Raw genomic sequence first — 14657 nt, 5'->3', positions numbered from 1 at the left:
AAACAATTCAATGTTTATTGCGGTGAACTTCCTGCAAGCTTAAATACAAGTTCCATTTTCCTTATTTTCGAATCCCAACTTACTTCCTGTTTGCCCCTAATTTATATAGTAATATTCTTAACTATACCTTAACCAATCATTCTACTGAAATTTAACTAACCAATCCTAACATACTGTAACATGATTAGCTAACCAATTATATCCCACCACCTTAATTAGTTTACACCCAGCAAAATTAATTATACAGCAGACAGAAACAATCACAGAACCAGACAGAGGCCATGCCAATAAACAATAGCAAAGTGGGAACTATAATGACAAAACAATACAGAAGTGAGGATTTCACATCCCAGTATTGATAAATGAGTTCTTGCCAGACAGGATGCTATCAAACTAAGTTTCCTTTTACATCTTCTAGGGTATGTCTACACTACGAAATTAGGTCGAATTTATAGAAGTCGGTTTTTTAGAAATTGGTTTTATATATTCAAGTGTGTGCGTCCCCACAGAAAATGCTCTAAGTGCATTAAGTGAATTAACTCAGCGGAGCGCTTCCACACTACCGAGGCTCGCGTCAACTTCCGGAGCGTTGCACTGTGGGTAGCTATCCCACAGTTCCCGCAGTCTCCGCTGCCCATTGGAATTCTGGGTTGAGATCCCAGTGCCTGATGGGGCTAAAACATTGCCGCGAGTGGTTCTGGGTACATATCGTCAGGCCCCTGTTCCCTCCCTCCCTCCATGAAAGCAAGGACAGACAATCGTTTCACGCCTTTTTTCCTGAGTTACCTGTGCAGATGCCATACCACGGCAAGCATGGAGCCCGCTCAGCTCACCGTCACCGTATGTCTCCTGGGTGCTGGCAGACATGGTACTGCATTGCTACACAGTAGCAGCAACCCATTGCCTTGTGGCAGCAGATGGTGCAATAGGACTGGTAGCCATCATCGTCATGGCTGAGGTGCTCCTGGCCACATTGGCCAGGAACGCCTGGGCAGACATGGGCGTAGGGACTAAATTTGGAGTGACTTGACCAGGTCATTCTCTTTAGTCCTGCAGTCAGTCCTATTGACCCATCTTATGGTGAACAGGCAGGCGATATGGATTGCTAGCAGTCGTATTGTACCATCTTCTGCCAGGCAGGCAAGAGATGAGGATGGCTAGCAGTCGTGTTGTACCATATTCTGCCGAGCAGCCCTGAGATGTGGATGGCATGCAGTCCTTCTACACCGTCTGCTGCCAGCCAAAGATGTAAAAGATAGATGGAGTGTATCAAAACAAGAAATAGACCAGATTTGTTTTGTACTCATTTGCTTCCCCCCCTCCCCTGTCTAGGGGACTCATTTCTCTAGGTCACACTGCAGTCACTCACAGAGAAGGTGCAGCCAGGTAAATCTAGCCATGTATCAATCAGAGGCCAGACTAACCTCCTTGTTCCAATAAGAACAATAACTTAGGTGCACGATTTCTTATTGGAACCCTCCGTGAAGTCCTGCCTGAAATACTCCTTGATGTAAAGCCACCCCCTTTGTTGATTTTAGCTCCCTGAAGCCAACCCTGTAAGCCATGTCGTCAGTCGCCCCTCCCTGTGTCCGAGCAACGGCAAACTATCATGCATCTGAGTTGAGAGTGCTGTCCAGAGCAGTCACAATGGAACACTCTGATGGGGGTAAAACATTGTCGCGGGTGGTTCTGGGTACATATCCTCAGGCCCTCGTTCCCTCCCTCCCTCCGTGAAAGCAAGGGCAGACAATCGTTTCACGCCTTTTTTCCTGAGTTACCTGTGCAGATGCCATACCACGGCAGACATGGAGCCCGCTCAGGTAACCGTCACCGTATGTCTCCTGGGTGCTGGCAGACGTGGTACTGCATTGCTACACAGTAGCAGCAACCCATTGCCTTGTGGCAGCAGACGGTGCAATAGGACTGGTAGCCGTCATTGTCATGTCCAAGGTGCTCCTGGCCATATTGGCCAGGAACGCCTGGGCAGACATGGGCGTAGGGACTAAATTTGGAGTGACTTGACCAGGTCATTCTCTTTAGTCCTGCAGTCAGTCCTATTGAACCATCTTATGGTGAACAGGCAGGTGATACGGATTGCTAGCAGTCCTATTGCATCATCTTCTGCCGGGCAGCCATGAGATGTGGATAGCATGCAGTCCTTCTGCACCATCTGCTGCCAGCCAAAGATGTAAAAGATAGATGGAGTGTATCAAAACAAGAAATAGACCAGATTTGTTTTGTACTCATTTGCTTCCCCCCCTCCCCTGTCTAGGGGACTCATTCCTCTAGGTCACACTGCAGTCACTCACAGAGAAGGTGCAGCGAGGTAAATCTAGCCATGTATCAATCAGAGGCCAGACTAGCCTCCTTGTTCCAATAAGAACAATAACTTAGGTGCACCATTTCTTATTGGAACCCTCCGTGAAGTCCTACCTGAAATACTCTTTGATGTAAAGACACCCCCTTTGTTGATTTTAGCTCCTGGAAGCCAACCCTGTAAGCCGTGTTGTCAGTCACCCCTCCCTCCGTCAGAGCAACGGCAGACAATCGTTCCATGCCTTTTTTCTGAGCAGACGCCATACCAAGGCAAGCATGGAGGCTGCTCAGCTCACTTTGGCAATTAGGAGCACATTAAACACCACACGCATTATCCTCAGTATATGCAGCACCAGAACCTGGCAGAGCGATACTGGGCGAGTAGGCGACGTCAGCGCGGTCACGTGAGTGATCAGGACATGGACGCAGATTTCTCTGAAAGCATGGGCCCTGCCAATGCATGCATCATGGTGCTAATGGGGCAGGTTCATGCTGTGGAACGCTGATTCTGGGCTCGGGAAACAAGCACAGACTGGTGGGACCGCATAGTGTTGCAGGTCTGGGACGATTCCCAGTGGCTGCGAAACTTTCGCATGCGTAAGGGCACTTTCATGGAACTTTGTGACTTGCTTTCCCCTGCCCTGAGGCGCATGAATACCAAGATGAGAGCAGCCCTCACAGTTGAGAAGCGAGTGGCGATAGCCCTGTGGAAGCTTGCAAAGCCAGACAGCTACCGGTCAGTTGGGAATCAATTTGGAGTGGGCAAATCTATTGTGGGGGCTGCTGTGATGCAAGTAGCCCACGCAATCAAAGATCTGCTGATATCAAGGGTAGTGACCCTGGGAAATGTGCAGGTCATAGTGGATGGCTTTGCTGCAATGGGATTCCCTAACTGTGGTGGGGCTATAGACGGAACCCATATCCCTATCTTGGCACCGGAGCACCAAGCTGCCGAGTACATAAACCGCAAGGGGTACTTTTCGATAGTGCTGCAAGCTCTGGTGGATCACAAGGGACGTTTGACCAACATCAACGTGGGATGGCCGGGAAAGGTGCATGACGCTCGCATCTTCAGGAACTCTGGTCTGTTTCAAAAGCTGCAGGAAGGGACTTTATTCCCAGACCAGAAAATAACCGTTGGGGATGTTGAAATGCCTATATGTATCCTTGGGGACCCAGCCTACCCCTTAATGCCATGGCTCATGAAGCCGTACACAGGCAGCCTGGACAGTAGTCAGGAGCTGTTCAACTACAGGCTGAGCAAGTGCAGAATGGTGGTAGAATGTTCATTTGGACGTTTAAAGGCGCGCTGGCGCAGTTTACTGACTCGGTTACACCTCAGCAAAATCAATATTCTGACTGTTATTACTGCTTGCTGTGCGCTCCACAATATCTGTGAGAGTAAGGGGGAGACGTTTATGGCGGGGTGGGAGGTTGAGGCAAATCGCCTGGCTGCTGGTTATGCACAGCCAGACGCCAGGGTGGTTAGAAGAGCAAAGGAGGGTGCAGTACGCATCAGAGAAGCTTTGAAAACCAGTTTCATGACTGGCCAGGCTACGGTGTGAAAGTTCTCTTTGTTTCTCCTTGATGAAACCCCCCGCTCCTTGTTTCACTGTACTTCCCTGTAAGCTAACCACCCTCCCTTCCTCCCTTCGATCACCGCTTGCAGAGGCAATAAAGTCATTGTTGCTTCACATTCATGCATTCTTTATTCATTCATCACACAAATAGGGGGATGACTACCAAGGTAGCCCAGGAGGGGTGGTGGAGGAGGAGGGAAAATGCCACACAGCACTTTAAGCACAGCACTTTAAAAGTTTACAACTTTAAAATTTATTGAATGCCAGCCTTCTTTTTTTGGGAAATCCTTTGTGGTGGAGTGGCTGGTTGGCTGGTGGCCCCCGGACCGCGTTCTTGGGCGTCTGGGTGTGGAGGCTATGGAACTTGGGGAGGAGGGCGGTTGGTTACAGAGGGGCTGTAGTGGCAGTCTGTGCTCCAGCTGCCTTTACTGCAGCTCAACCATACACTGGAGCATACTGGTTTGATCCTCCAGCAGCCTCAGCATTGAATCCTGCCTCCTCTCATCACGCTGCCGGCACATTTGAGCTTCAGCCCTGTCTTCTGCCCGCCACTTACTCTCTTCAGCCCGCCACTTACTCTCTTCAGCCCGCCACCTCTCCTCCCAGTCATTTTGTGCTTTCCTGCACTCTGACATTATTTGCCTCCACACATTCGTCTGTGCTCTGTCAGTGTGGGAGGACAGCATGAGCTCAGAGAACATTTCATCACGAGTGCGTTTTTTTTTCTTTCTAATCTTCACTAGCCTCTGGGAAGGAGAAGATCCTGTGATCATTGAAACACATGCAGCTGGTGGAGAAAAAAAAAGGGACAGCGGTATTTAAAAAGACACATTTTGTAAAACAGTGGCTACAGTCTTTCAGGGTAAACCTTGCTGTTAACATTACATACATAGCACATGTGCTTTCGTTACAAGGTTGCATTTTGCCTCCCCCCACCGCGTGGCTAGCCCCTCAACCCTCCCCCCTCTCCGTGGCTAACAGCGAGGAACATTTCTGTTCAGCCGCAGGCAAACAGCCCAGCAGGAACAGGCTCCTCTGAGTGTCCCCTGAAGAAAAGCACCCTATTTCAACCAGGTGACCATGAATAATATCTCACTCTCCTGAGGATAACACAGAGAGATAAAGAACGGATGTTGTCTGAACGCCAGCAAACATACACTGCAATGCTTTGTTGTACAATGATTCCCGAATACGTGTTACTGGCCTGGAGTGGTAAAGTGTCCTACCAGGAAGGATGCAATAAGGGTGCCCTCCCCAGAAACCTTTTGCAAAGGCTTTGGGAGTACATCCAGGAGAGCTGCGAATGCCAGGGCAAATGAATCCTTTCACATGCTTGCTTTTAAACCACGTATAGTATTTTAAAAGGTACACTCACCAGAGGTCCCTTCTCCGCCTGCCGGGTCCAGGAGGCAGCCTTGGGTGGGTTCGGGGGGTACTGGCTCCAGGTCCAGGGTGAGAAACAGTTCCTGGCTGTCGGGAAAACTGCTTTCTCCGCTTGCTTGCTGTGAGCTATCTACAACCTCATCATCATCATCTTCTTCGTCCTCAAAACCTGCTTCCATGTTGCCTCCATCTCCTTGAAGGAGTCAAACAACACGGCTGGGGTAGTGGTGGCTGAACCCCCTAAAATGGCATGCAGCTCATCAGAGAAGCAGCATGTTTGGGGCTCTGACCCGGAGTGGCCATTCGCCCCCTCTGGTTTTCTGGTAGGCTTGCCTCAGCTCCTTAAGTTTCACGCGGCACTGCTTTGGGTCCCTGTTATGGCCTCTGTCCTTCATGCCCTGGGAGATTTTGACAAAGGTTTTGGCATTTCGAAAACTGGAACGGAGTTCTGATAGCACGGATTCCTCTCCCCATACAGCGATCAGATCCTGTACCTCCCATTCAGTCCATGCTGGAGATCTTTTGCGATTCTGGGACTCCATCATGGTCACCTCTGCTGATGAGCTCTGCATGGTCACCTGCAGCTTGCTACGCTGGCCAAACAGGAAATGAGATTCAAAAGTTCACGGTTCTTTTCCTGTCTACCTGGCCAGTGCATCTGAATTGAGAGTGCTGTCCAGAGCGGTCACAATGGAGCACTCTGGGATAGCTCCCGGAGGCCAATACCGTCGAATTGTGTCTACAGTACCCCAAATTCGACCCGGCAAGGCCAATTTAAGCACTAATCCACTTGTCAGGGGTGGAGTACGGAAATCGATTTTAAGAGCCCTTTAAGTCGAAATAAAGGGCTTCATCATGTGGACGGGTGCAGGTTTACATCGATTTAACGCTGCTAAATTCGACCTAAAGTCCGAGTGTAGACCAGGGCCTAGGCACTTCCCTTTCTCTGGAGGTGATAGGCATTATCAGGACAGGAGTGTATTCCTAACAGCCCAATAGCACCTTCTTTCAATATGACTAGTTTGGAATGTGAGGATGTGACCGTTCGCTTCCCAGCTTATGGCTGCCTCTGTTGCTTGGCCAAAGGCCTTAGCCTAAGAACAGGGCCTCAGACTGTCACAGTAAGAGAAGGACCTTACACTGGCAGACAGTGATTTTGATTCTTTCTTTTATACCTCTAACTAGCCAAGTGATAAGAATACACCTAAATTCTTAAAGTACAGGCCTTTACAGACAGGCCTGAATATCTATATCCTAACAGTCCACCCCTTTTTTTTCTTTTTCTTTTGGGATCCTCCTGCCCAGGTATCCCTGGAAAAGCAGAGGACATATGGCGACACACTTCCTGTTTGGGCCAGGCATCAAGGTGGAAGGTGTCATTGCTCCATCTGTCCCACTGCCCCTTGTGTAGTGTGGTGCCCTGCACCTTCTCTCGTACGGGCATACCACACCTGTCCCAGTTAGTGTTCCAGACTTCCCAGTATAGTGGGCCCGAGAAGGTTGGGTCTGGGTTGTCTAGTACACTTGGGGGGCGGCTTACTACATTACTTATAGGTTATAATTAGTGGCTGTTCTCTAGGGGGTTGTGCCCCCCTTGATCGTTTCCATATGCATTGTAACACACATATCGTTAACAATACACCAGCTGCTATGATAATCCACAACCACACTGAGAGTCCTGACCTCTGCAGTATGGTCCCCATCCTGGCCACCACCAAAAACACTGCTTCTCCTCCTTCGATAGGGTTAAAATTTTGTCAGTGCCATCCTGTAGTGTGTATTGTAAGCGTGTCCAACTGTTGGCGCTTGCAGCAAGTTGCTCTTGTAATCTTTGTGTACTTTTGTCCATATTGTGTGTCCATTGAATATCCATGGTGAAATTTGGTATTGTCCAAACCAATTCAACTACTTGGTACGGCATGGAGTAGTAGGTGCCGGTTCGATTGTTTACAACAATTAAGTCCCCTGATCCATTGGTGCACCATAGTCCAGGTGGCGGTGTGTAGAAGTTCATAATTTGGTCATACACTGGAAGGATTTTGCCTCCTTGTGTTATATTGCAGGATTGCATACATTCCCAACAGAATACACCATACCCCATATACATTACCCTTAAATGCCCCCCCCCTTGCAATAGGCCATTGATCCTGCTCCTCCATAGTCATAGGAGAGGGGCACATCCATATTCCTCCTCTGGATATACAACTGCTTAATGTGATGACAGTCCAATTTACCCCATTCCATCCCCCCCACCTATTCCCTAGTGGCTCCCAACGTGCTCCCCCTTCCCTACTTACTCCCATAGGGTTCAAGGGAACCACCTTATTTGCATTTCCTTCCCATGGTATCATAGTAACAATTACACAAGAACTGTCCCCACAGGTCGGGGATGTTATTTTCCTGGTAGATGGGTATGTTTTTACAATTGTGGATAAATATGGGCTAGCCTCCCGATTTAATACTGAAGGCCATTGTTCTGACCAAGCATCTCTCATAATATCCATTAACATTATTAACTGAGCATTTTGAATACCTACACACACTTCTCCCCATGTTAATCTTCTGAAGGCATCCTCTACCCATGTCACCAGGTTCCCGCCCAATGAGTTAACTGCAAGTTTACCTCTACTGCTGTCCTCCACCCTATGGCAACTGCTGATAGTTGCTGTGCCATTAATTCATTAATTTGTTGTTGAAATTTCACATTTTGGCTCACAAATTGTTTGGTTACCCACTCATCCCCCAGATTCCATGTACCCAGCATAGTGTTCCCAGCTGCCCACAGTCCCCTTTTCCGACGACGATTCCAGGTGTGTCCCCTCACCCATGCATTGAATTGTTGTTTCAATCCTTTTATGTACATACTACAATTAGGATGGATTTGGTCCACCCACCATTCCTTGGGGCGTCCCACCCATGTAACAGAGTGAAAGGACACGTCAAAAAGTGCTGGCTGCACCTGCTCCCACAATGGCTCCCAGACATTTGCTCGTCGGGGAATATTCTTGGCTCCAGGCTGTGGCCACTTTAAATTTGGATTCTTCCAACTTGGCATCCATATCCCCTGTAGGGTTACAGTCTGTAAAATGGTTAACTCATTGTACCCCCAGTGTCCCAAAGGGGATTTTACGCCTAATGTAATATGTACATAACAATCACACCTTCGAGGATTATCTTCCATGGAAGTACCACTGTGGTTACATATGGTAACATCACACCCTAAATGTGGGCCCTATTTTCCCAAGAGGGTTCATTTGCTCCAGGAGACCAGAGGGTTATATTCTTTGGACCCTCTGTAGCAAACCACATAGCTGGGTAACTGTGTTTTCCACTATCGTTAATCATGGCAGCACCCAGGGAGTACCGTGCGATATTTCCTGATAAATTTGATATTCTCCACCTGGTTGGGATTCCCCCATCTAATCCATAAACCATATACCGACACTGCCAAATTCCTGTTGGAGTATTAGTGATACATCTTTCTATGGGGAGATTCTCATAGTCTTCATTTGCTTTATTACCACAGGTTGCATGTGTAGCCGTCCATGTGTTTCCTCTTTTTGACACTTCACATCGTGGGATCTGAATAGAATTTGTAAATGTGACAATTGTGATTAGCACTAGTAATTGTTCCATCCAGGGCCAGGGAATTTTCATCCTTTTTGAATTAACCTGTAATACACACATAACAAAATTTACATGTCCCCTTTCCCAATCCCCTGTTCGTACCTTTTTATTTGCGTGCAGTGAACCCACTCCCATCCTCCATTCTCTGTACCCAGTAATAGCAGACTTGGCCCTAATTAGTCAAGGACAAGACAGGGGCCCTTCAATTTAGGAGCTGGGAATGGATGGTGCTGACCTGGAATCTTGTACATCACTAGATCTCCCACCGTGGATAGATCACGCTCCCCAGGCAGGTCGTACCATGCTTTGACTCTTGCTGCTCCTTGCTCGTCTCACCAGGCCACCGCCTGCTGTACTTGTTTTACATGTTCGATTAAAGTTAAAATCCATTCTTGTGTTAACCAACGGTATTGTCCAATACCAAAGGGTACAGATAAGAGAGTTTCTCCCCATCCGGGGAGGCCAGCACTGGAGCACTGGCCAGGTTTTCCTTTAGCACTCTCACTGCCTCAGTACACTTTTCTGACCATTCCCAAGCTGAGACTCGGGTTAGGTCAAATAGAGGCTGGGCTATTTCTGCATAATTAGCCACAAAATCCCTGCAAAATCCAGTTAGACCCAGAAAACTTTGCAAGCTTTTAGCATCCGTAGGCAGTGGCAGGGACTGGATCAGTTGCACCCGTCCCTTATCGATTTCCCTTCCCACCTGAGACACTTCCACTCCTAAGTAGGTCACTCTTGTCTGTCCCATCTGAGCCTTTTTCCCCATTGACCTTCTATCCTGCTCTTGCTTGCAGGACCAGCTCAGTTAGTTCCCTGTCTTCTTCCTCTGTCCCTGACATTAGCAACAGGTCATCTACATATTGTGCGCACCTTGCTGAATCCACCCCCTCCAGAGCCTGTCTCATGTACTTGTGAAGAATTGCAGGGGAGTCCCTATATCCCTGGGGTAGGACTGTCCAGCAGAATTGTCTGCTCTCCCATGTGAATGCAGTTTTATACTGACACGAGGTAGCTAGTGGCAGAGACCAAAACCCATTGGTCCAAAACAGTGAAAACTTGGAATTGGGGTCCAATACGGGCCAACATTTCAGGGTACGCTGCCACCACTGAGGCTGGCGAATTGGCCAGAGCATTTAGTGCCCTGTAATCCACAGTGAGGCGCCAGGTACCATTTGGCTTCCTCACGGGCCACACAGCAGCATTACAAGGGGATGCAACTGCCCGAATCAGTCCCCTCTGTTCCAACTCCCGAATAGTTGCCCCCACCTCTGCCAACGCCTCCCGAGGAATGGGGTACTGTTTCTGTGGGGGAGGGTCCCCTCCCTCCAGCAGTACCTCCATGCTGCCCCTCCCACAATCCAGGTTATCCTTCGCCCACACAGGGATGTGTTCCCACCCAGCCGGGGGTGGTGGGAGGGCATGTGCCGCCTTAATGGTCATAGTGGCTATCCCCATGGGAATGGTATAGCCCTGACTGTCCTGTGTTTGCCCCAGTAAACACACCCAATTGGCTAAATCTAGTACGAGTCCCAGTTTGTGTAAATCTCCTGCCCCCAACAGATTAAGCATATCATTACAACCCCACATGATCTCCCCTTCCCCCCAGATTCCTTTGATTTGTCCCCACCTCAGGGTTAATTGTGTCTCCCCTCCCGTTGCCCCTACAATTGTCACCGTCCCTTCTGAGGGTCTCCCCTGCCCCCGTGTGGTTAAACTGATGGCTGCTCCAGTGTCTATCAAAAAATCCCTCATGGGACTCCCTTCGATTGCCCCCTGGAGCGTGGGACGACCAGATGCATCCATCCTAAACTGAGAACATAGACAGGACGCCTCCCAGGGCACCCCTAAGTTGCAGCACCCACCTCTGTCCCTCCCACTGGTTCATGGGGGGACCGGGGGTCCTGGCACCAAACACATTCCTGTCTCCATGCAAAATTGTGTGTCTGGCATTTCAGGCAGTCCCAGTCCCTTGGCCTCCGGGACCACTTTCCCCCTGATCTGGTAAGATCGTGGGTAGTCGGTTTAGCCTGCACTCTCTGGATCTGTTGCTCTATAGCTGCCCGCTTGTCCCTGACTACCCTCCCAAAGCCACGAACTCTCCCTCTACCTCCTCCTCTCCAGGCTGACCCACCCCTTTTCACCTTGTATTGATCCCCTGCAGTAATAGCATGGAGAGGCTCTTCCCCCGATGCATCTGCCTCCACACATCTGCCTGTTCCAGAAACTGGGGTAGCTGATTGGGAGCAAGTTCAGGGTGCTGCAACCTTAAATGCCCCACGAACTGCGGATTGCTCAGCTCCAACCATTTCTCCAGCAATTCCACACCCCTACCCTGCTCCACACCCCCACCAGGTCCCGGTGGCCCTGCCTGGGGCATCAGCCATGGACCGTCCAGGGGATCCACCCAGCACCGTGCCCAGGCCTGTATGCGATTAAGTGTATCCCGCCCTGTTTCCCCAGGGATTCGCTTCATCTTATTCATCCCCGCAGTACGAGAGTACACCCCAAACAAGGGTTTTGCCACCTGTCCGGGGATTAGAAATGGGTTTGCCACTCCTGCCACATCGATTCCCAAGGTACCTCGTCCCAAAAGACTACGCCATAAGATCACCTGGTCCTCCCGAGTTAGACCCTCCATCTCCCTGCTCACCTCCACTAGCCACAGCACAAACTGATCCCAATCATCCCGGGGTACCTTTCCCAAACGGCCCAGTACTGCCTCCCGGTCCTTCAGGGACAAGGGGCGGATTTCTGCCTGTTCACTACTTGTGGGGCATGGTCCCCCCACCCCGCAACTGGGGCCACTATTCCTGCCTCCTGCAGTTCCTCCCGGGTAGCCTCTCTCGCAGGGGCTGTAACTGTGGATCGCCGGCTTACAACGTCCCCCGGCAGTGGTGGGTACAGTGTTTTTTCAGGGTAGGGTGGTGGAGGTGTCTCCTTCAGTTCCATTAGTGGGGCGGATGGTTTGGGGTCCCCAAGTCCATTGCCCCCATGTTCACAATGATACAATTCCTCCTCTAAGTCTCCTACTCTCCCCAGCAGTTCGTCCCTCTCTCTCCAGATTGCCTCACAAGACTCCTCTGTCCGTGCAGCATCCCTTGCCTTCAAATCCGCTACCTCTACTGCTAACACGGATTTTTCTGTTAAAATCCGTTGCTGATCCACAATCCCCTCCAAATCCTTACTGTGTTGGAGGAGATCAGCTTCCCTTTTTACCCAGTATGCCATCCCAGCACACAAACCTTGTCATACCATTCCCTTTTTCCTACACTCCTTTCCCTTGGGGTCTCCCAAAACCTCTCCCATCTCCTTCTCAATCTCATCCCAGGTGAGCCCCTGAACCTGGTATGGGCCCTGATTCTTCCTTATCCATTTGTTCAAAAAATCCGTTACCCCAGCTTGCCAGAACCCGCAACTACCATCACGAGAGTTCGCCATACCCCCTCCAAACAGCTGCGCGGACTGTTGGGGAGGGGGACTTACAGGCTGCCACTCACCTCTCCAATGCGATGTATCCACGTCCCAGCACCAAGGTGTTAGGGGGCTTATTCTTTCACCCGCTTCCTTCCCTGGTCCTTCTCGCATGAACAGAGAGCAACAATACCCGAAGTCCGAAGGTGCAAACAATTCGATGTTTATTGGGGTGAACTTCCTGCAAGCTTAAATACAAGTTCCTTTTTCCTTATTTTCAAATCCCAACTTACTTCCTGTTTGCCCCTAATTTATATAGTAATATTCTTAGCTATACCTTAACCAATCATTCTACTGAAATTTAACTAACCAATCCTAACATATTGTAACATGATTAGGTAACCAATTATATCCCACCACCTTAATTAGTTTACACCCAGCAAAATTAATTATACAGCAGACAGGAACAATCACAGAACCAGACAGAGGCCATGCCAATAAACAATAGCAAAGTGGGAACTATAATGACAAAACAATACAGAAGTGAGGATTTCACATCCCAGTATTGATAAGTGAGTTCTTGCCAGACAGGATGCTATCAAACTAAGTTTCCTTTTACATCTTCTAGGCACTTCCCTTTCTCTGGAGGTGACAGGCGTTATCAGGACAGGAGTGTATTCCTAACAGCCCAATAGCACCTGATTTCAATGGGACTAGGTTGGAATGTGAGGATGTGACCGGTTGCTTCCCAGCTTATGGCTGCCTCTGTTGCTTGGCCAAAGGCCTTAGCCTAAGCACAGGGCCTCAGACTGTCACAATAAGAGAAGGACCTTACACTGGCAGACAGTGATTTTGATTCTTTCTTTTATACCTCTAACTAGCCAAGTAATAAGAATACACCTAAATTCTTAGAGTCTAGGCCTTTACAGACAGGCTTGAACATTTATATCCTAACACAGTGACTGAAGTGGGGGTGGGTTTTCCATCAAGGTAGGACCTCCTTCCTTTCAGTACCCCAAGAGGGAGTTAGACAGGAATTTCCCTTGGATTCGGCTGACTTGTTTGTTCTCCAGTGCACCCTGGAGCTCAGGCTGTGTGTGCTGTGCTCCAGCCTTGGGCAGGAAGGAGATGGTGAAGCAGACAAATAACCAGGGCCCAATCAGTGAGGCTACGAGAAGGACAGCAAGCCTGCGACAGGCCGTGTGGCAATCCTCCCCCTAAAGGAGCCCCAACAAGTACTCCTTTTCTTTTTGCGAAAACTCTGAAGCTTTGTTTTGTTCTTTGGCAAAGCTCCAAGACTGACCTCCCCTGGCCAACCAGCAGGTGGCAGTAGCCGCCTAGTAATGGTGCTGGGTTTCCTGCCTATGGGAGCTAGGGTCTTGCATCTGAGACTTGCAATAAAATCAAATTAAATAAATAAAATAAATAAAATAAATAAAATAAAATTCTCTGTGTATATATAAAGCCTGCTGCAGTTTCCACGATATGCATCTGAGGAAGTGAGCTGTAGCTCACGAAAGCTCATGCTCAAATAAATTGGTTAGTCTCTAAGGTGCCACAAGTCCTCCTTTTCTTTTTGCGAATACAGACTAACACGGCTGTTACTCTGAAATAAAATCACAGGGGTTGCCAGGTGTCATTTATTCCCTGGGTCCTCTGTTCCCAGTGCTCATTGCTGTGAAAGGAAGGGCTGATTATCACAGAGAATTGTGCCTTTGCTGCACACCCTGCCCTGGGCCTGGATGCTGATCTGGGGCCTGGCTCAGAAATCCCCCATGTGTGCCAGGCCTCAGCTGCCGCACTGTTCTCCAGCTCACCAGCCTCCCTAGGGCGAGGGCTGCATAGCGTGACCAGATGTCCTGATTTTATAGGGACAGTCCCGAGATTTGGGCTTTTTTCTTATGTAGACACCTATTCTCCCCCCACATCCCGATTTTTCACACTTGCCATCTGGTCACCCTAGGGCTGCACCCCATGAAAGCAGACAGCTGAGAACAGGAGGTGGGAGCCAGAGGTGCATGGGGGTTAGGCATGGGGAAGGGACGAGCTTGGGACCCTTCCCTCTCATGTCTCTCTAAAGGCAGCTTTGCTCCACAGAGTGGGCTGGCCGTGGTGCTGCATGGCATGTGGCCCCCCTTATACCCTCTGAGCCCACCGGCAGGGAGCCAGGCTGGGGGGCCTACCCCAGGGTGCACCACCACTTTGGCCAGGGCTGGGGAGAGCCCTGTGCCCTTGGAGGAGCAATGCTCCCTCAACCAGCCGCTTCTGGCTGAACACGCTGAGTTCAGAGTGGGGCTGGGCCCCGGGCCCTGTCTGGAGCCCTGTCTCCTAGCCATC

Source organism: Lepidochelys kempii, chromosome 17 (assembly GCF_965140265.1).
Source record: "Lepidochelys kempii isolate rLepKem1 chromosome 17, rLepKem1.hap2, whole genome shotgun sequence".
NCBI lineage: Eukaryota > Metazoa > Chordata > Testudines > Cheloniidae > Lepidochelys > Lepidochelys kempii.
This window is presented reverse-complemented; position numbering follows the sequence as displayed.